General features: G+C 39.6%; 1 protein-coding gene across 1 annotated transcript in view; it reads right to left on the reverse strand.

The window, feature by feature from the left end:
* The window catches only part of MCUB (mitochondrial calcium uniporter dominant negative subunit beta), a 44855-nt gene that overhangs the window by 13900 nt on the left and 9233 nt on the right, over window positions 1-21722 (reverse strand). The window lies entirely within an intron of this gene.

Genomic DNA, 21722 nt, shown 5'->3' on the forward strand with positions numbered 1-21722 from the left:
ACTCCTCACTGCAAAGAATCAACACCAGAAGCACTGAAGAGATGAGAAGGATCAGCATCAGCTGAGAGCACCTGCCTGCTGTGTCTTCTGGGGACTACTCTGAAAGTACAGATATTCCTCCTTTCCAAAACAAGCCAATCTCCAAACCAGTGTAAAAACAGGCCTAAAACCAAGACAGCTGTGCAGGCCAAGTGTATTTTTAGGAGCAACACCATCGCATCTTATTATTTTATCAAACCTTTTTCTTCTCTTCCTACAAAGAAAAGCAGATCTTAAGTCTCTTCCAAGTCTAAAGTGTTACATTATTGGAAATACTGAATTTTCATCCAGTTTCAATGAAGTCTGCTTGTCTGAAAGCTTCTGTTCTTCCCAATCTACTTAATTTTCAGAGGGAAAGATATGATGCAACACCTAAAAGGTAGCTTGCAAACCAGATGGGGCTAAGAATTTGAGAGGGAGGGATTATAGCATGAAAATGTATTTGTGCTTTATCAAAAGCAAAAGAGCTGTACCATCTGATCCCAAAACCAGTTTAGGTCAAAAGACTAAAAATCCTGTCTGTATTAACAGTTTAATTTGTCCCACAGAACTGATCTTTGCTCTTGTGCTGTGCCTTCTGGGAAGGCACACTGATCTAGGAAATGTTACAAAACTTTACTTTAAGAGTAACAAGAGTGATTTTGTTTTCAAAAATACACTTATATTTTATTAGATAGGAAAATGGGCTTGCTGCATATTTTCCTACAAAGGTTCTACAAAGTCTGTATCTTAATGTACACTGCTGCTTTCATGTTTCTTAAAAAGAAAAAAAAAATTGCTCAAACTCTTCTTTAGGAATAGTATCATTTGTTCAAATTGCCAGACAAGAATAAGGTTGTTTAAATTTCAGCTCAAATGAGGTAGCAAGAGACACAAGGATGCAAAGTCAGATGAATATACTTACATATTTACCAAAACTACAGCCAAGTCTTCCTCTTCTCCCACAGGACTTCTCAGATTGAATGCACTGAGGAGGTTGTAGAACGCAGGAAAAAGATGATGAAACTCAGAAAACTGAACTGCTTGTCAGCATTTTCATTGGACATTTCTATTTACAACATAAATAACTCTGTCCCTCTTCCCCATAACTCAACAGCATTAGGTTTTCATATACTACCAAGATGTACTTCTCTTTTAGGGGCATTCTTTCCCCCTTTCCCAGGGTTTTCTTTACTCAACTGCAGATTTCAAAAGCCTTACAGCATTTATGGCTAGGCTAATAAAAAAGAGACTGCTTGGAAAATGTGACTGACCCAAGGCTTAGAATTAGTATCTGATAGATGTGTGTAAAAAAGTCAGTCAGAATTACCAGCAGTGGAGAAATATTCCCCCTGGCAGCTCTCCCCCAGTGTTTCAGCAAGCTTTTTAGCAGGTAACCCACTACAGAATCGCTCGATCACACGGATCTTGGAAAGGGAACCAGCTGAGCAGCTGCTGAATACCCCAAGCAAGGAAAGCTGGCTCTTCATCACATCCCTTCCACTCCTCACCCAGCCACCTCTCCAGCAAAGGCTTTCTATCTCTCTCCTGCTAGGGATGTTCCCCATCTAGTCCCTACCCCAAGACCCCTCCAGGGTCTGACTACAAGCCATGAGAAAGCACACTACTCTGCAAAATCTAAGCAACCATCTCCCCTGCTCAATTGTATCGCTTCTTTTCTTCCACTCCCTGAAAACCTAACTGCACTATTATATGAAATAGCAGAAAAACTTTGCTCTCTTGAAAAGCATCTCCTCCTACAGCTAGCAATTTCTCCTGCCCAAACACCATCATCCTAAAGGCAAAACTTTTCTTGGCAGTGCAGACTGTTAATTGCTATTTGGAAGGACATGCAAATGTTAGGGATCAGATCTAAGTCAGCAGAGAACAGTAACAGTCCATGTCTGGCTTAGTCGCACACAGATTTGCTCTAAATTGTACTGGGACTATCCATTGTTGCACTATTAGAGAGGCTTCTCCTTTTTCTCCTGTCACAACAATTCCAGAAATATGCTGCCTATATCATTATTCTAAAATAGCACATCATATACTGATGGTTTTAGAAACACCATAATATTTATTTTATTTCTTTAAAGATCTGCAATTGGACTAGCCAAAACACTTAAGAGCCCATGTTTTTTCACGTTTTTTTTTGCAGTAAGCTGTAAACAGGGAAAAGATATTTCTTCTGATTGGCTATCTTAAAAAAAAAAAAAAACAAACCAAAAAAACCAAAAAACCAACAACAAAAAAAGCAGGAGCAGAACAACAAAACAACCGATAGACTAGATCAAATCTAGTTCCTCTATTTGTAGCTGGTATTAGGATGTACATATCATGATCTGTACCCTTTGTAACATATAGCTATAAAGCAATTTCAAAATAGAACTAAGTTTATATTTCAGCTTTATATGCTGCTACACTCCTGTGAATGTCCAAATTACTTGCAGGGAGTACACAACAGAGTTTTTATCCTTGTTATAAAGTAAACCAAGAAAACAAAGGCACAAGAACTGAAATAAATAGAGAATCAAATATTTTCGCTTTTTCTAATGAATACTGTTTTTCAAAAACGTCTAGAGCAGACATTATGAGAACACCCACACTGTGCAACCAACTGCAAATTTAAAATCACAACTTCACAGAAACTTCAACAGGTGGTGTCAGAAACCGCAGAGCTGCCATTTAATAGAGCCTGACAGCAGAAACATAACAAATTCAAAAATCAGACAAAATCAAAGGAAGTAAACATTTCTAAGGAATAAGATCAAAGGGGCAACTACAAATGTACCAGTTTCAAGAGCTTCCAGCCTTCATGCACACTTTGCAGAGGTTACAACAAACTGGGTTTAGCAAGACCAACACTTTACAAAGACAACTTCATTCAATGTCCTTATCAGAGATCTACATTAATAGTTTCAAGACCATGAAACTCATCTAGCAGGCAAGCTTAACACCATATGCTTGTTTTCTTGAAAGAGAGTTCTGCTGAAAGAAGTAGGTTCAAGAGCATTCCTGACAGAAAAGTACCCAGAGCAGAGGTAGCTAGAAAATCCAACCGCTCTGGCATGAATCACAAACGTGCTGCCAAGAGTGCAGAAGCCTCTCTAGCCCAATAGTTCAGCAAAGGCCACAATGAGTATGTATGTTCCTGGCATTTCTTGACTTGTGTCTAAGGACTCATCACTCCCACATACTTGTGGACAGAGGTCTCAACATTGCTATTCCCGAAGAGACACACCAAAATGTTGTCAGATGTCAAAAAGGAAACATCTTTGCTTTATTGTTTAATTTTCTTTTGGAAATCTATGTTCTCCCACTGCTATGCAAGAAGTTATTTTATTCTAAAACTGTAAACTGGCTGTGGCTTTGTGATACTATTCACTTCTATGTTTCAGTGTTGGCATCAATGTTTTAAAAACATAATTGAGCTGAACCAGCGACTGAGTGAACTCATTTGCAACACCAAATCCATCATAAACAGATTTTTACCTTCTTCCTGCAGGAGGAAAAGCATACAAACATCAATTAAATTTTGAAATCAACAACCAATACTGGCTGTGATAAACTGAGCTATTGTTCTGACCCATTATTGTTCTGACCCATTATACTCTGTATAACATGCTTGCACATTTATCCCTTTCTTTGCAAGCGAAGCAAACAAAAAATGAAGATTTCCTGTAGAGGTTTCTAGTGTTTTTTCTAAGGCTTATTGTCACAAGAAAAATAATCCAACCAGTACAGCAGATGAAAGGCTCTGTGTGCCCCGGATGGACCAGAACCTGTGTTCCGATGTGCCCGCTGTGCCTCCCAGGGGGTAAGTGAGCAAAACTGCAAGTTAGCTGCTTGTTTTTCACCCCAGAGCCTTTGAACTTCAGCCAATTAAGAACTGTTCTATTTCCTCTTCCTCTATTAATTCACTCAGAACATGCAACTGAAAGATTGTATCTGAAAGACGTATCTGATGCATAGACAGGCAAGAATCTGATCTTCTGAATGCGAGTTTATCACATGTTGTTAGGGTTTTATTGCTACAGCAAACAATAATTCAATGCCAGACAGAGCAAGCAAGCAGTAGCACAAAACTGTTGCTTTTTTCTCCCTCAAGCCTATAGCAACACCAATATATATACTGGATGTAGTCATCTTGTCTTCCAATATAAGCAGATAGCTATAACTGTGATTGTAAGGCAGAATCTCTTACCCAGCTCCATCTTTGGGATACACTTAAATGCAGGTGCCATCTATGGATCAGACTCCTGGAGAGGGCAGAGCCTCTAGCCTGGAGCACTAACAGAAGTCATGGTGGCAAGCTTTCTCTAAGCTACCTCCAATAAATTCTCTCAGGCTGTTAGTTAATAAAGTTAAAGCCCATTTTTTCACCTAGTCTTGCTCCTAATTAAGTGGAAGCATCTTACTCAGGAAAAGTATTGCTAAAGGAAAACTCTAATATAGGATAAATAAATCCCACTGAATACTCTACATCAGGCTGAAATGTTTATAGCCTGTACTCCAGAATAAGCCACAACACTGTCCTACAAAATAAATGGTCTGTGGTCTCTCTATTTTTCTTCACCTCACACACCATGCATCCAAACTCACAAAGAAATTCTATGTGAAGTCCAATTTCAAATAACTTAGAATTGTGGTTTTGACATGCACATCACTAATGGGTTACTGCTCAGAGCAAGCAGCACCACATAACTGCATTCCAAGGACCTGAAAACTGCTCAGTTCTTGGATCAGTTCTTCAGTTAACACAGGATCACTGGAAAATTAAAGTTACCCCTTCCCTCTGTTACAAAAATGTGCATATACAGAGATTTCCTACCAAGAAAATATTCTGCCACTATATTTTGACATTAAGTATCAAAGAATATCAAATTTGTCTTATTTTGTAAAGCATTATCTATATCAAATTTATTAAGGGAAGAAAACGATTGGAGGAAGCCAACAGGTGCTCTAACATATGGCATCAAATTTCTCTTGAAACAGCAGAGAAACTAATCCCTAAAACACTGAGGGACAACTTGTGCTTTTCATATATCAACCACACCATTTACTGGAAAGCTATTAATTGTAAATTGGAAAAAAGTATATAAAATAGAATTCAAAATCACACTTACTGCTTAAAAATTATGGATTCTGTTTCTCCTATGTATCAGTTTTGATCTGAAGAAAGATGCGAAGTACAGGTTTGTATCAACAACTGCAAGCACTCCTTGCTCTGAAGAAATCTAAAGTGTCTTCAGAGCACTAACAGCTTTTTAAACTCATTAACAAAGGCAGCTCTGTGTTACCTGTCCCAATTAACTGGCACTTGTGAATTTCCAAGCGACCCAGTGTTTTCCAGGTGAAGTTTCTCAGTTCATCAGGGGCAACTCAAAGCATTACTAACTCTGCCACCAGAAGAACAGGGAAAAGTCTCTATGATTACAGTCCCACCTGAAGGTAGGACTATTATGCAGAGGTGAGAATTACATGGTTTGTTGTGTTGGGGTTTTTTTTTTGGTAGTGTGGCTTCCTAGAGGAAAGAGGATCACAATCACACCAGATGTCTGTCTACCAGAGTCAGTTTCCTACAAGATTTAAGATCACCTATTTATGCAGCTTGCCAGCCACTCAGTCAGAAACAGTCAACCATTGCTCAAAGATCCAACAGCCTGCACTGCCTCTACCAAGACACACAATGTTTTATGACATTAGGGATGTTGATTTTAAATTAAATATGATTAGAGAGGTTACTCAAAACTGACATTTAATATCTGCTCACTCCTGACAGCAAACTTGTCACCCTGTACACCAAAACAAGAGGAAGGAGCAATGCTCTCAGGAGCAAGGCTGAGCTGTTTTGCCTTGGTGTGTTTATGCAGTACCTTCTAACAACAATTAACTTCTTTGTAAAATAGTTTTAAGCTGTCTTTCTCTGCATGTGGACAAAACTGCCCCCAAGCAAACAAAAAACCACTTTATATCCCTATCAAAGAGGAAAGACAATAATTTTCCACAAAAGTCAGCAGCAGGGTGGCCTGCAGAATGGGCACTGGAGCACTGCAGATATTGCTGTGCAGAGTCTGTGGCCTCCCACAAAGCCTGAGTGCTGGCAAGCTAAGTGCACTGTGGGCACCATATTCAAAGACATGCCCTGCTTGGAATAATCAAGTTGTAACTAAGGTGCTGTCCAAAGCATAGAGAAGATGTGCAACCTCCACTGAGAAACCACACTTCTGTAGGAAAATGGCTTAAACTGCCTAAAATATTCTTCACCTTTGCTGCACTTTACAGGCTCTTTTTTTCCCAGAGTCCTTTTGCAAGCTCTTCCCAGTCCAAGCTGCCCTTGGAGATAGATAGCACAAACTGTTCCATGAGTCTATTATAGAAGTATATCTCTCATACCTCAGCAAAGGCACCAATTTTAAAACCCATAAAAGTGACAGAACCATACTGACGTATTCTCTGCCATTGCAGAGAATTGCAGTAATTTTCTTCCTGATGGCAATGCAAGCAGGTGAGCTGGAAGTCAGACCAAATGGTAATTCTGGTTTTGTCTCACCATCTAGGCTTGGCAAAGGTATCCACATCCAAGTTATAAGGTAGAGCAGCACCCTCAAGGTGTTTCACACTAGAGGTGTTTAAGCCTGGCATTCAGCACCCTAACATTACCACACATTTCAACCTCAGCCTCAATGCCTACCAACCCCAAATCTGTGTGCACATCTTAAAATGCTGGGGTTTTCAGTTTCTAAACTTCAGCTTCACACTGAAATACAGCTGTAAGACTTTCAGGAGACCATGCAGCCAGCCATAACTTATCATAATCTGTAAAACACATCACTGAATGTCTGGACATGATGATCTTAGGAGGTCTTTTCCAACCTGAATGATTCTGTAAGGATGAGATTTAATAAGGTCTGTCTCATGCATTTTGGCTTAGCACAGAGCAGGTTGTAGCAAACAGAACTAGAGATTTCCATACAGACTCTTACAGGAATTTGTACAACATTCATCACCTAATACCCTTCTGTTTCCTTGGGGCCCATAGCACTCATGGGATAAAGAGATTAGATTGAAAGTGTAAATTGGTGCATCATATTTCCATATTAGTGAGACGTACATATAGAATACTTTATACACAGTTAATGGCCAGCTTGGGGACACTGCAGGATGCAAAACAATGAAAGGTCTAACTATAAATGCCTATTACAAACAAAATGTTGCTGATTTCAGAGGATATACCAGAGAGTAGAGGACAAATGGCACAGGGGTGTTCTGGTACTCCTCAGTATGACTGAGAGTGCCACAACACTACTAGCAATATCTGAATTCATTCTTCCTGGGTTTTTTTATTGCCATGCATTTAAAATGCCATGAATAAAACTTACTTTTTTAGTTAAGGCTGAAACCTTAACAGCCAACAAGTACACAAATTAATTTGTTCTAGTAGTGCCTAAAAAAACCCCAACCAATGCCTTTGCAGTAATAAAAATGATATAAGCAAATATCTGATTTGATCAGCTAAACAATATATAAGGACAGCAAAGAACTCTTGTTGTTGTCAGTTCTTATCTTCCTACATTTTTATTAGAAAAATAATTGTGAAGAAGTGTCACAATATACTAATACCATTTCTGTATTTTCAGTACACAACTGCAGCCAAGATTAGAACAAAACATTTTTTAAACTGCATTTAAACTATTTCAGCTTAGGGTTCTCACAAGCAACTAAAGCAAGCACGGAAAGGCAGGTACACTTATTTCCACAAAAATGTATTAGTTGAAGAGGAAAAACCCTTTTGTTTGGTTTGCTATCCTGGTCAGCTATTAAATATAGCTCAGCAGTCAAAACAGCAGCACAGATCAGCAAACACACCCCAAGATATTAAGGCCAGAATGGACCAGAAAGGTTGATCCTATCTGATGTGCTGTACATGTACAGCATGGCAATTTCTTCACAAAGCTCAGCCTAAACTGGAATCTTTTTTTTTTTTTTTTTTTTTTTTTTCCCCAGAAAGCATCTCTGCTTGATTTAAAAGATTTTAATAGAGGGATGTTGTGGATTCTCCATAAATCAGAGATGACAATAATTAACCAGCATAATCAAAAAAGCCCAGGTGCTGTATTTTTCTTCAATGAACTGAGCCCACTGATCTGTAGAGTTTAACCTGCTTAGATTAACAACTCCTTAGCCTCAGAAATGTCTCTGGTTTGTAGGTACCTGTAGACTACAATAAACTACTCAGATTGAAAATCTTCAGGGTTTTGTTGTAAAATACTTTTTTTGGTTCTGGACACAATTCTTGTAGTTTCTTTAAATAAGACTCAAAACTTTTCAGTTTTCCAGCATTCAGAATTCCAAACTCACTAATGTTACACTGGGAGAATACTCCTAATTCACAGTACCCTCCCCATACTCACCTGCCTCAGAATCTTTTGAGTACAACCTTACAATGGGGTTCAAATACAGCCATCACTATCCTCATGCTCCTTTTACAACATCCACTTTACAGGACATGCCTATAATTTACATTCTCTGTTTCCAGATGGTGGACCTAATTTTTTACATCCTATACTTTTTGTTTACTTTTTTAAAAACTGTATTGAAACAACACTACTGGGTTTGGTAGCTTACTGGAAAACCATGAACATGTTACTGCACCTCTAAGATGGAAATAATGACACAATCTAACTTCTGCTCACCTTTACACATTATAAGGGATTCAAAGGAATCAATTCCAGCAGGGAGAGAGTTTCCTACTACTGACCTCTCAATAAATCAGCAAAGCAACTGGTAAAATATATAGTTTGGGTAAACTGTATATCTTACAAGTAACTGTATTTTGCCCTAGACACTGAGGATACTAAACCATAAACATCAGCAGGGAAGAGCTCTTACACAGCTACATCAAACATGTGGCAGCACTGCATTCACAGCTTTTTTGTGCATTCCCATTTCCCAGTTCAAGGTGTGCACTCTAGGAGGCGTCAGTGCTTCATATGCTGGTAGCTCAGTTAGGTCTTACTTGTTTCCACCTCCAGTTTGTCAAACTTTAGAATTTTAAACGGATTACTGCACCTTTCATAGTGTCAGAGATACTCCTTTACAAAAAGGAGGAAGACAGTTTTCAAGTCAATTTTACAAGGATAACTGGCTTCAGGAATATAAATCAAAGATGAAATGCAATAGACAACAGCAAAAGGTTTCACATCATGCAAACATAATGACTGCTCAAAAATCCCTTGCAAGCAGAAAGAAAAAAACCCACTTCTTTATTATGGTCAAGCTAACCTGCCATCTCATACCTCTGTTACATTATGTGTGATTACCCATTTCCTTACAAAATTGCACAGCAGTCAGAGCCCAGCTCAGTGAATAGCTGAATTTCTTTCTGTTTTGAAATACTAAGCTGCCAGCCACATGCAATTTCCAAGGTAATCAGGAAAATGTCTCTAGCACCATAGCTAAAAAAAATAAAATAAAAATATCACTTTTGTTTCATAATTAATGTCCTACAAGTAAAGCACTGCAATCACCTGTACATGAAAGGAATTGAAAGTAAACCATTTACTCTCTTCAAAGAACTTAATGACTCTATTTTTCCAAGGGAAGGCAGGCAAAGTCTAAAGCTCAGTGTTATCTCTAGAAGATTACAGCAACGAGCCAAAGAATATTATTCTTTATTATTCTTTATAATTATTATCCAGAGCTTAATGTTAACTGTTAAAGGTAAATGACAGGCTACACTGGAGAGACTCATACTCCTGTTCCGCCTGGAGCCAAGATAAGCCAATCCAAACCCTGAGCTATGGGAAAATGATATCAGAGGCACTTCAACAGATATTTCATATCTATATATATAGAGATGGGCATATCTATCTCTATATAAAAAGATATATAGATTTATATGTATATATATAGAATTCCTGTCCTTAGCTTAAATTAGAAAAGCCTGAAAACCAGGTGGATTTTGGTCAGTGAACTCCCCAGTTCACTTCAGAACTCTCTTCTGGTAAGGAACAAAAATATTATTTTGGTTTGATTCAACTTGATCTATTTCTGTTTTTCTGCTAAACCATACTCGTTATTTTTAGAACATTAACATTTGCATTGCATCTTCACTATCTGGAATCTGCAACTCCTGGAAATGTGGCATCCAGTCTTCCAAAAGTAGCACAGCATTTATTCTTACCAGTCAGGAATACAAACACAGACATTGTGACCACATTCATGGAGCTCCCAAAGTAGGCTAAAGATTACTTTTGTCTTTAAAGAAAGTCTCTCACACACTTATCAGCTGCATATTAGAAGAGATATATCACATATCCCACCACTCACCCAAATCCTCCTGACCGAGGTCATCAAAATACTAAACTGACAAAAGGACAAAAAAAATCTCAACATATAATCACCCCTGGAGCTCCTGAACCTGTTAACAAATTTCCACTCAGTCTTGGGAGACAGCAGGCACACAGACAGTCCTTGCATTACCAGCTGGGGACCCACTGCCACTTCCCACTCTCAGCTCAACATGGCATGTCCTGTGGGCAAAGGCAAGGGTGACTGGGGATTATTTGACATACCTGCCGAAAAACAGCCTTGTTAGGTCTATGAGCCATCTAACTTCAGTAGCTTGTCCTGTGCAACCTACAATCACATCATTACAGGCTATCTGAACAGAAACACCAAAAAAAGGATCTTTCAGATCTGCATCAGTTTTGCACATACCTTAAATTTACACAGAACAGAGAGTTCCCACAAGGCAAGACTCACATTCTCTGGTGTTCCAGAGCAATTCAGCCCAAAACATAGTGACACTTCATTGAGAGCATGGTAGACAAAAGAGAGCTGCTGTAGCTACAAAATGGCTCAAGCCTTCACAACACTACAGGTCTAAAGGTACAAAATCGAAGTACGTTGTTCCAGCAATGATGTTTGGTTTTTCTGTACTGTTTAAGTCTATTACAGGGAGTTCAGCAAGGCAAAAGTGACCAGCAACACAACACCAACCTACAGTACCACAGACTTGCTGTTTTTCTCTCTGCAGCCCTTCGTGTGCCTTAGTCTTGCCTCCACACGGGTGCCACCATTCCATAGTGACACCTCCCTCTCACTTCCAATGTGCATTTTAATAACCCAGAAATCCCACCTATATTTTGTTATCATCATCTAAATTTTACAGGAATTCTGTGCAGCCTGAATTTACTGCAACAGTGCCTTGGATGTCAACAAAAATAAATTAAAAATCATGGGGTTAGTTTCTTTGTTTCTAGATTTAACATTTGACTCTTAAGAGCAATCCAGGGTTGGCAGACCCTCCATAATAAGGGTAAGCAACCTTTCTGCTGGAGCTCTGCAGGGCAGGAAGAAGAGATGCTTGGCGCACGAAAAGAAAGGCTTCAAGGAAGCTGATGGGAGCACTGCTGTCAATCTTCACTAGTCCTGCAACTCTTAGCTCACCTCATGGTGCTCACAAACATATTTTCATTTCTCCACACTCTCTCATAATACTTTTATCCCAAATGAGACCATTTCCACATCATGTTCCTATTATCAGGATCATGAAAGGAAGACCTTTCACATGGAGCCAAGAAGGCAAGTACAACAGCAATTTCTTCATCTGAAAAGTAGACCTGTGTTTAAGAAATCAGATAAGAAACAGCTGACATCAACTGCTGTGTTTCTAGCTGTTGGTACTTACCCAATTTTTTTATTAACATGACAGTCTCTTCTGAAAACTTCAAAAAATGAGATTCAACCACTTGCCTGCATACCATGGGGTCAGGCAGTTAAGCTCATCATCACCCATCACCATGTATTTTTAATAATACATGTAGAAAGCAATTAATCTATTTACTTTTTGGGGTTTTTTTTTCCTAAAGAAAAATACCATGAAAAGCAATAGCCAGATGACAAATTTGGACACATCAAAATTCTTAAAAAAACACAAATTACTTTTTCACATTATGTATTTCTCAGAAATGATATAAAATGCAAATGGTACTGATATTTCTGAAGTGAAATACTTCAGCCCAGAAGCTGTCTGCCACTTCATTGATAGCTATTTCTTTGTCATAATCAGGCAAGTTGTTTTGACAGTTTCACTTCTATGTTGACTATAAATCTGTGAATATTTCATGGATGATTGAACTGGAACAACTATCAACAAAATCCATCAGCCTGGAGCACCAAGATTTAGCCATGGTCCAATAGCTAATTGCAAGCCTGTATGAGTTAAAGTGCTGAAAACGTGTATTCACTTTACACTGTGTAATTCACTTGGATTTTATAAAGTAATTGTGAACTACCTGACTATATTAACAATGTACTTCATGAGCTGCATTTAAACAAAAAGGAAAGAGCTCAAATGTAGAAAAGAGGAAGGAAGAGCTTACTGAAAATTAAACTGAGAGCAAAAATTCTGGGGGCTGTACATTTCCTAGGTCTCCATGGAGTGCTGTTTCTTTACACCAAACCATTAGCTTTACTTCATGCTGCTGTTTAGTTCCTGTCAAGGAAAAGTCACGCTTCTGTCTCGCTATAGCTGATGCCTGAGGAGCAGCTGCTCTGGTAGGTCCTGCACTTTCAGCCTGTGACAGACAGCAGCTGATTGACACTAGCCAAGGAAAGATAAAGGAGTGCCCTAAGACAGCCCTCTGTAGCTCCTCACTCTTCCACGTTCTCTGGAAGATGCCTCTGCTTCAACAGCCTGACCCCACCTGGGGGGTAATCACAGCTGGTAATCACAGCTGGCATCTGAAATATGGGACAGAATGAGCACCTGGAACCTTGGTCCTTTCCAGTGCTTTATTTGCAACAGCTGGGTGTTGAGGCACAGGCAGCAAAAACACCTCTGCACAGAGTGTAACAGCTGCCAGTATCTGCAGCTCATCAACAGAGCAGTGAGCCTGCCAAAAGATGTTCTAGAAAAAGCTGATTTGCAGAACAGGGAAAGGCCGGGGGCAGGAAATATATTCTTATCTTTTAGAGCCCTTCCAGCTAATCTGATTTTTAGTCTCTTCACAGCAGAACTGACTGTCTCTGAATCTCAGACAACTGCTGCAAGCAGGGAAGAACAATGAATTTCTTTTATCAACTTTGAAAAACCAACACAGTTTAAATAGTTTAAGTTACTTAAAGGTAACATAGAAAGCTTATGGTAGAGTGCCATGTGCCTCCCTGTCCTAAGACTCAGCAGAAAAAAATCCTACCAAGATAAACATTACATTTTAAACTATCTACATACAACTTTCTAATTTTAGATCTTTCATGTTTAAATCTATTTCTTTTGCAAGTGCATATTTTTGTTGACTTAATATTTTTTATCAAAGGCCCCGGTTTTTTTAAAATGTTGTCAAAATACCTGCTCCCTGTATTCTGAGGGCATAGCAGATCAGCTGTGAAGGAACAAGAACCACATGAAAACCAAGACCTGCTCTTAAACCCTCCAAATGGCCCTCATGGTCCAAAACAGTCCAGCTTGCTCAACAACCTCCCAAAATCCTTTAGGAGTACCCAAGGAGGAATGAGAACAAGAAAAGAATGTTTTCACTCCTTTTCACCACCCATTTTACAGGTTTCCATTCTGAAAGTGCAAAATACAAATACCTTTGAAGTGGCTTTCACAAAATGCAGTAGCTTGACATCCCTGCCACACACTGGTTCTGCTTTGTCTCACAACTATCACTGCAAAGATCACATGTATTAAAGATGTTCAGCAACTTGCATTTACAAGACCTGATTTTACAGGCTTCAGCGATTTTGCCAAACATAGAAAACAGCTGCAACAAACAACAAATGCAGCACAGAGGGGCTGCACGCACTGCTCTGCTCTGCTCCACACTCTGGCCTGCTTCAGGTAGGCTCCTGTCGCTCCTGCACACTTCAGGGACCATAAACAGCAGAAAATGCAACTGGCACATCCTCAAAGAACAACACCAAGGAAGAGCAGCAGAAGTCTAAGAAAGAGTTCCTGGCAAAGGAGGAGAAGCTGTCATTACCCGCAGCTTGCTGCCTCCTGTAGCCACCACCTTCACATTATGATTGCCTGGCAGTCTTTCCAGAATCCCAGGGAAAGGCTATAGACCCAACTTCCTCAGCTGACCCCAAAAGCTTTTGAAGCAAATCCAGCAGCAGCCAGACTGCTGAGGCTTTTGTTCATCTCAGACACCAAGATGCCCTCCCTGTATGGGAAGGAAGGATCAGCACTACCAGTGAGGTCACTGCTCTGCACACTGGTGCACAAGTTAAAAATCAGAGAACTCAGGAATGCTACCTATGCTACCTTTAAGTAACTGAGATTATTTAAACTGTGTTGGTTTTTCAAAGCACATAAAGAAGTAATTGTTTTTCCCTGCCTGCAGTAGCTGCCTAAGGATCACAGGCTAAGATGCTCAATTATACTGTGAGGAAGAGACTTACAATCAAACTAGCTGGAAGGGCTTTAAAAGATAATCACTCATGAACAAAGTGATGAATTAGTGAAATCATATCAGACTAGTCTGTACAAAGGGGACTGAACTAATTTGACATATTTGTTTGCTTTCATTCACAATAAGTTCATTAAATAAAGTTTAGTTTATAGAGTATATCATTCTGTAAATTTGAAAGATTGAAAATGATTGCGACACTCCTTCCCTCAGCCTGGTGTTCAAGGATGAGAAGAGAGTGAAGAGTTTGCCAGATTTTGGTATTAGCATTTGTCTGTAGGACCTAAGACAGCAGAGTTAACTCTAGATGAACACTAGATTCAAATAACGCTGACAGCTCATGTGACTAATGTCATGGGATGAAGCCAGGCTCAACAGATATCTCTAATCACCCTAAAAAGACAAGATATTCATTGCTACATATTTACTAGATACACATCTAGGAAGTCACATACATGATAGCTGAAGTTTCCATTTCAGACATAGCCCCAGTTATATGCAGAGTTCTTTTTTTGTATCTGTGTCTGCTTATGCTTCTCATGCTCATTAGATTTATGAACCCAGCAGTCACTGCTTAGGCACGTTATACATATTTAATTCTTACATTTTTCCTCATAAATTAATCTATACAGCTTCTAGCCATTTACTGCTTCAGATTTCTCCTCAATGACCACTGTCTTTGTAATATAAACATTAATATAATATTTCAGCTACTGTGGTACCAGTGGTCTTCTTCTCTTGTCCCCTGAAACAACTCCTCCTGTGCATGCAACATAGCTCCACTGACATTTCCTACCACCCTAGCGTATTCACAGAGATTCCTCATTTAAAACCTTCATTCAGGAGTGCCAAAATTCAGTGGGTTTCCTCACAGGGAGATGAGGAAAAGCACGACAAAGGTATTACATTCCTCTTTTTCTTATGACCAGCAATATTTTGTCTAGCACTGAGATAATGCCATGTGAAATGGAATATCAAGTGACTTCAATTTTAGTTTATTACAACAAAAATTACAAAGTAAACCCTATGTTAATCTCAATAAAGGCTCTCACATTTCTCTTCAGATGCCCTTCAGGTTCTCTCTCAACATCTATGCCATTTGATTTCACTGGGACACAAAAGGAATTTAGTTATTAATCTCTTTTATAAAATGGCACTGTTTTCAGTGAGACAGCACAGCCTGGAAAAAAAACAAAACCATCAGCCACTTCAGAAATTCATCTTGTGTTTTGCCTATGCAAAACATAAGGTACACATAAGCACAGTCTCTATTCAGCAGCAGCAGCTGCAGGGTGACATTGGCAGCTGTGTTAAGACAGAGCAGGTGTTGCTCTACTGCTGCTGCTCTTCCCCTTCCATGTAACACAGATCCTGGACCTCTGCAGGCACATTAAGGATTGCAGTCCAGAGGGAGAAGCCAGAGGGACCATAAGGGGGGCTGGGAAGGAGGCTGGCAAATGACCATACCTGCAAAAGTCATGTATAATACAAAGAGAGGCCTTGAGTAATCAGCACAAATCCAAAACTTAGCCCTATACCAGCCACTGTGAAGAAAATTAGCTCTACTCCCCATGAAACCAGCTGTGCTACACCAACTCCACAGATCAAGCAGAAACATGTTTTCTGATGATTGTCAATAAATACTCAATATGTTCTAGTTTATTTCTTAAAAGAACTGGGTATGAACTGTTCTTGTTCAAGAAGCAGGACCCTTTGCAGCCACTTTCCCAGAAACCTATGATCTATGCATGGATTATTACCTCATTATCCTGGTGGCTGAAGAAAAATGAGACTCTAAGAGCTTCTGGTAAATATTTAACTACCAGAACCATGACAACAGACTTCTCATCTTGATTCTCCTTAACTTTACTTCAGAAACATGCTTTCCTCATCCCTTATGACCTGAAGCTGAGTGTATCACATTTAGCAACATAAGAACACTTCTCCTCTAGGATATGAATGGATCCTACTAATATATTATGATAGCATTTACTCTGAAATAACTTCAGTCACTCTTATCTATTCAGATAAAGAATCACCTGAATGTTTGCTCTACACTTGTTGCTTTATGACCCTCAGCTTCACAGATTAGAAAAACTTTTTCCAACTACTAACAGAGGGAGAGAACAATACTTAGCCCCTGAAACTGCTTGAAGGAGACAGAGGAGTGGCATTTCACAGTTATGGATCAAGTATTATCCACTTGGGCATAGACCAGGATGAGGAAGGGCAGATGTGGAAAAAGTCATCAGGCAATTCCAGGTCCCAGCAGCTAGAGGAAAGGCCAGTATCAAGTGCAGAGCAGCCCCAAACTTTGCACCATTCTGAGGATGCAAGACAAGTCCCAGCCACTCTCTGTTCCAGCTGTCTGCTCCAGTGCCCACAGCTCCTCCACACAGCAAGAACTGTAGGAACAAGGCACCTACTTCTCTAAGGAGTTTGAATGAGAGAGTGGCTGTCATTCCAGCTATCACTTCTCCCTCTTTTTTACCTCTTCAGCCTGTTAAAATTACACTTAGTATATCCAGCATATTCAGATATCCTTAGGAAAAAGAGTCAGTTGGATCCTCTAAAGCTCTGGTCCTCAGGTCAGCATTCCAAAATGAAAGGTGATCAGAAGGATCACCTGGAAGAAAAGGAGCAGCTGGCAGAAAAGAACAGGCACTAAAAAACACTAAAGCTCAGTCACTGGGTCTTAATATGCAAATCTATTTGCTAAGAAAAGTGACTGCATTCGTAAGATTAGAATGCTACAAAGGCATCAGATCCAAAGGGCCATTATGAAATTCACTTCTGCACACACCTGTGGGTCTAAGCAACCTTGCAATTTCTTTTTATGCCTTTTATGTGCCACTGCAAAGATAGGGCAAAGCATCTTTCCTAGCTCTGATTTTCAGCAAAAAACTCTAGTTAGACTGCTTTCTGCAGAGGAAAGTTGATAGTTTTGGTTTTTTTAATGAGGATTTCAAACATCATTTATTTCTGTAATTTCAGCTCAATTGTCATCAGCATTATAAGAGTCATGCCAGGACTGCACTCCCAAATATACCTTCAGATCCATGGCAAGCAGCAGGTCTCATTATTACACCAGATGCTTTACTTCTGTATTCCACTAAAAATACAGGACTCACACAGCAGGCATTTTATGAGAATGAGTTAAATTTGCTTTAGCATTAGTAAGAACAAAGCAGATGATTATGTTGCATTTGGCAGTGGGCAAGGAAAAAGAGCTTCCAGTTTGACCTCTGTCCTTTCTACAGAGTAGACATCAGCATCCCATGGTGCTGGTGCAAAAAGAAGTGCCATGGCTAGTGCTGAAGGCCGTGCTGGCAGGCTGGCACAGGGCCAGCATCCCAGTGCATACAGAGTCCTCACCAGCTCTCAGCTCCTGACTTGCACAGAGCTCTGCACTGATCAGAAACCGAGACCCACTACTGAACACAGAGGCAAGATATCACCAATTAACTGGCTGGCAGCATCTCTCTTCTTTGAGAGACAGCTCCTCTGGCTTCCAATAAGTACCCATCAGAACTCTTAACCTCTGCCTTAGAAAAGAAAAAGGCTATTTGACTTGCCAGAAGAAAACCTGACATGCTATTCTTGGCAAGCTGCTCACCTTGATTCACAGCATTGCTGAATGGTTAGTGTCCAGCTGGCTCAACATTGCATTTAGCTCTTGCCTCTGTGATTAAGAACTTAAAGATGCAGTTATATATTTTTAAAATGTTTTCACATTAGCTCTGCTAAGGCACTGTAAGCATTAAAAAGCATTTACTGATACAGCTATCATCAGGAAACATCTATACAATGACAAAGGGTATATTTCCATGTGAGAGCATTAACTATTACTGCTGGCTGAGAAGTACCTAATTTTTAAAAAAAGATCACTCAACTTTTCTTCCCCATTAATTAAAGTCATCAGCTGCAATACAGAAAATTATCAATGAATAGGCATGGAATAGCTTTCCCAGAGAAGTTGTGGATGCCCCACTCCTGGAAGTGTTGAAGGCCCTAAGCAAGCTGGTCTAGTGGAAGGTGTCCCTGCCCATGTCAGGGGAGTCAGAACTAGATGATCCTTGAGGTCCTTTCTATCCCAAACCATTCTATGATGATAATATGCTATTCTAAGTATTTTAAACTTAGAACTTTCAAAATAAACAAATAAATGTCTCCTGCTTGTCAAAGCGGCCACAAGAAACATTTATAGTGTAGTTATAGCAGCAAAGCCTCTTGGTATAGCAATATCTCATGTGCAAAACAGGTAAATAATTACACTGATTTTTTTTTTCCTTCAAACTAAAATTAACACCAGTTCCTTGGCTTTTACCAAATCTAGGACTTTGGCTGTTACACATTTCAAAATGTATACATTTCATATTTTTAAAATTTATTATAAATCATGCTAGCACAATTTATTGACTTCTGTTATGTAGGAGAGGCTGAACACTAAAATTGAAAGTATTTTTAATTTTTGAATGAGATAAAAAATACTTTGACGGAAAATACCTGAAAAAATACCAAAGCAATAATCAAAGTTCCTTTTTTGTAAAATCTATCTAATGCTGAAATTGTTCCCTTCTGAAACAACACCATCACACTCAGTAAAGTCAATCTTTAACTTAGGTCACTACTGCTGACAAAGTTAAAAAAATCAAATTCAAAATGTCCAATCCCTGAGAGTATATCCAAAAGCAATTCACTGACACACAACAAATTATTGTGTTATTTATATCAGACCTTCTGTCGCTGCTTGTCTACAAGATAAGAATCTCAGTTTTTATAAAATAATGTATTACCCTCTTGAATGTGAAAAAGCTTGAAAAAAACCCCCACTATACATACCCATTCCAAAGACTCAAATCTCAGTGGAAGGCAAGTACAAAGAAACACAGTATTTTGTTTAGCAGATAGGTGCCTAATGTTTCTGGGAAGTTATGACATTAAAGAAAAATATACACACAAAATATTCAAGGAGCTGCTTGCCATCAAGTGAGTGGAGCGGACACAGATGACATTCATGGGTAGAAATCCAGAGAGAAAAAAGGTTTCTGTACCCTATAACCTGCTTTGGTTAAGAATTTTTTTTTACTTCTGTTACCTTGCAAGTTTGAAACTTGGACAAAAAGCTGCATCCTGAGGCAAGAACCTCAAACAAGCTCTGGCTCCCTGCTCCCTCCCCCAGCTGGTGGGAAGGTGCACAGTAAATGCCCCCGCACAGTACGGAAGGGTTTCTGCTCCAGGTGCACCTTCACACTGAGGGCTGTACACTGCTTCCAGGCTCCCAGGTAGCCTCTCCATATGGACAGCTTTTTCTGGATATAGCAGCCCACTCAAAATGAGACACAGTGAAAGCATAATCATGCCCACAGAGCCCCGTCTGCATATCTGAGACCATCTGCAATATGAAAGCAGATATTCAGGACTATTCCATTTCACCATCCCTCTTAGCAAAACAGAGAAAATGTAATCAGCCAGGCTCTGACTGTCCTGTTACTTTGTTGTCAGGAAGACAGTGGGACCTGACCTGAGCTGCCCACAGTCACATAGTAAAAGGATGGTTGTAAATCTTTCTTGCATTATAAAACGTCTTGAGAAGGATGCAATCTGCAGAAGTTACAACAGCATTTTTGCTGCTTTATTATGGGCCTTTATTATGAGCCTTTTCCCTGAGTGAAAAATAATGTCTGGATGGCTTATTAAGTCTACAGAATTGGGAAAAAATACCTCATCAACAAAAAGTAAGGAATAGAGACGCATATCCATCTTTGCAACATGTCATCCTGGAAGAAAGTACAAGGGAAAATACAGTCACAGGCTCTTTGGCACCACAGGATTTCACTGGGATATGGTTTCTCAGTTTTCCAGTTCCATGGATTTATATGTTTATATGGATACTAAACATCATAAAAAAACCTCTTTCCTCAGTTGAGACCGATAAGTCTCTGTGGGTTGTTTATTTTTATGTTTATTTTCTTTCACTCTCTGAATGACTGAAACTCAGTTTAAATCCTACTGCCATGTTTACCTGTTGCAGCTGACGGCTCTGAGGCAACATGCAAACACTACTGAAATTTAAACAAAGGCATCAAGCAACACTATCAAGCAACAGCTTAAACAAGAGGGGATAGTCTGAATAGTCAGTTCTGCACTGATCCGGGGTTACAAATACCACAGAGTGCATGTCACAGTAGGCAGAGCATGCTATAACCAACCAGTAAAAATGCAGGTGAACTGCTCAGTAAATATTGATAGTCTGGCTAAACACAAGAGTCTATTAATTCTGTGCTTTCACCACTGCCTTGGAATAAGTGTTGTTCCACTTTTTTCTCTCTCTGAATATATGCTGTTGGTTTTCAAAGATACTTCCCTGAAATCAGACACACTGGACTTTTCTGCTTCCATCAGTGGAGGGCAGACAGGGAGAGAGCATTGAAAGCAGGCAACAAAACAGAGGTTCCTTCAACAGCAGCTATCCCCTGAAGTGGATCCCTTGTGAACATGAAAAACCACATCATGACCCCAACACAGACTGAGAAAGCAGCATGGCAAGAGTGCAACCTTCATCCCTCAGCAAGGCTTTGAGCTGCTCTGGAATGAAAGAGCAAATTAAAGAGTGAGGTGCCTGGAGCAGGAGCTAGGGGCACACTGAGGGCCAACTGCATTGGGCTGGGCTATTTCTGTTGTCAGCAACTGTGATAAACCCGCTTAGGGGTTTTTTTAAATTTAAATTACATACACTCTAACTTCTACAGCAGCAAAGGAGGCCCTATGATATCAGCAGTCAACTGATTTAAATAGAATGTGTGACCTGCCATCCCAGTTTTGAGTATGGCTGCAGATAAAATAAAAAAGCAGCAGATAAGGTGGATCCCCTGTCAGCTCCAGGCCTAGGAATAGCTGCTGGCTGACTGCTTTTTATGATGGCCAGTCCCAGAACTTTGCATTGCTTGTGCATATGGAGTATTTCAAATTTGTGACACAGAAATACACTCTTATTCTCTTGCACACTTGCAGATAAGATTAACTTGTGCCACAGCAGCATGCATTGACCTATGAACCAGCACATTGCTCCTGATTCCTTCTAGTGAGTCTTGCTGGTCTGACTGCTGCCACAAGTTGCTGTGTAATTTTCTTAGAATTCAATTCCTTGAGCTGAAGAATTACTCATGCAAAATCTAGAATCAGAGGCACTGCAAAGGTCAAAAGCAGTATCGGGGGTTTGAATTCTACATGTTATATGACATTCAAAGCTTTTAGCAGCATATGAATACTCTACATTGG

The sequence above is a fragment of the Erithacus rubecula genome (genome assembly GCF_903797595.1).
Source record: "Erithacus rubecula genome assembly, chromosome: 5".
In the NCBI taxonomy this organism is placed as follows: domain Eukaryota; kingdom Metazoa; phylum Chordata; class Aves; order Passeriformes; family Muscicapidae; genus Erithacus; species Erithacus rubecula.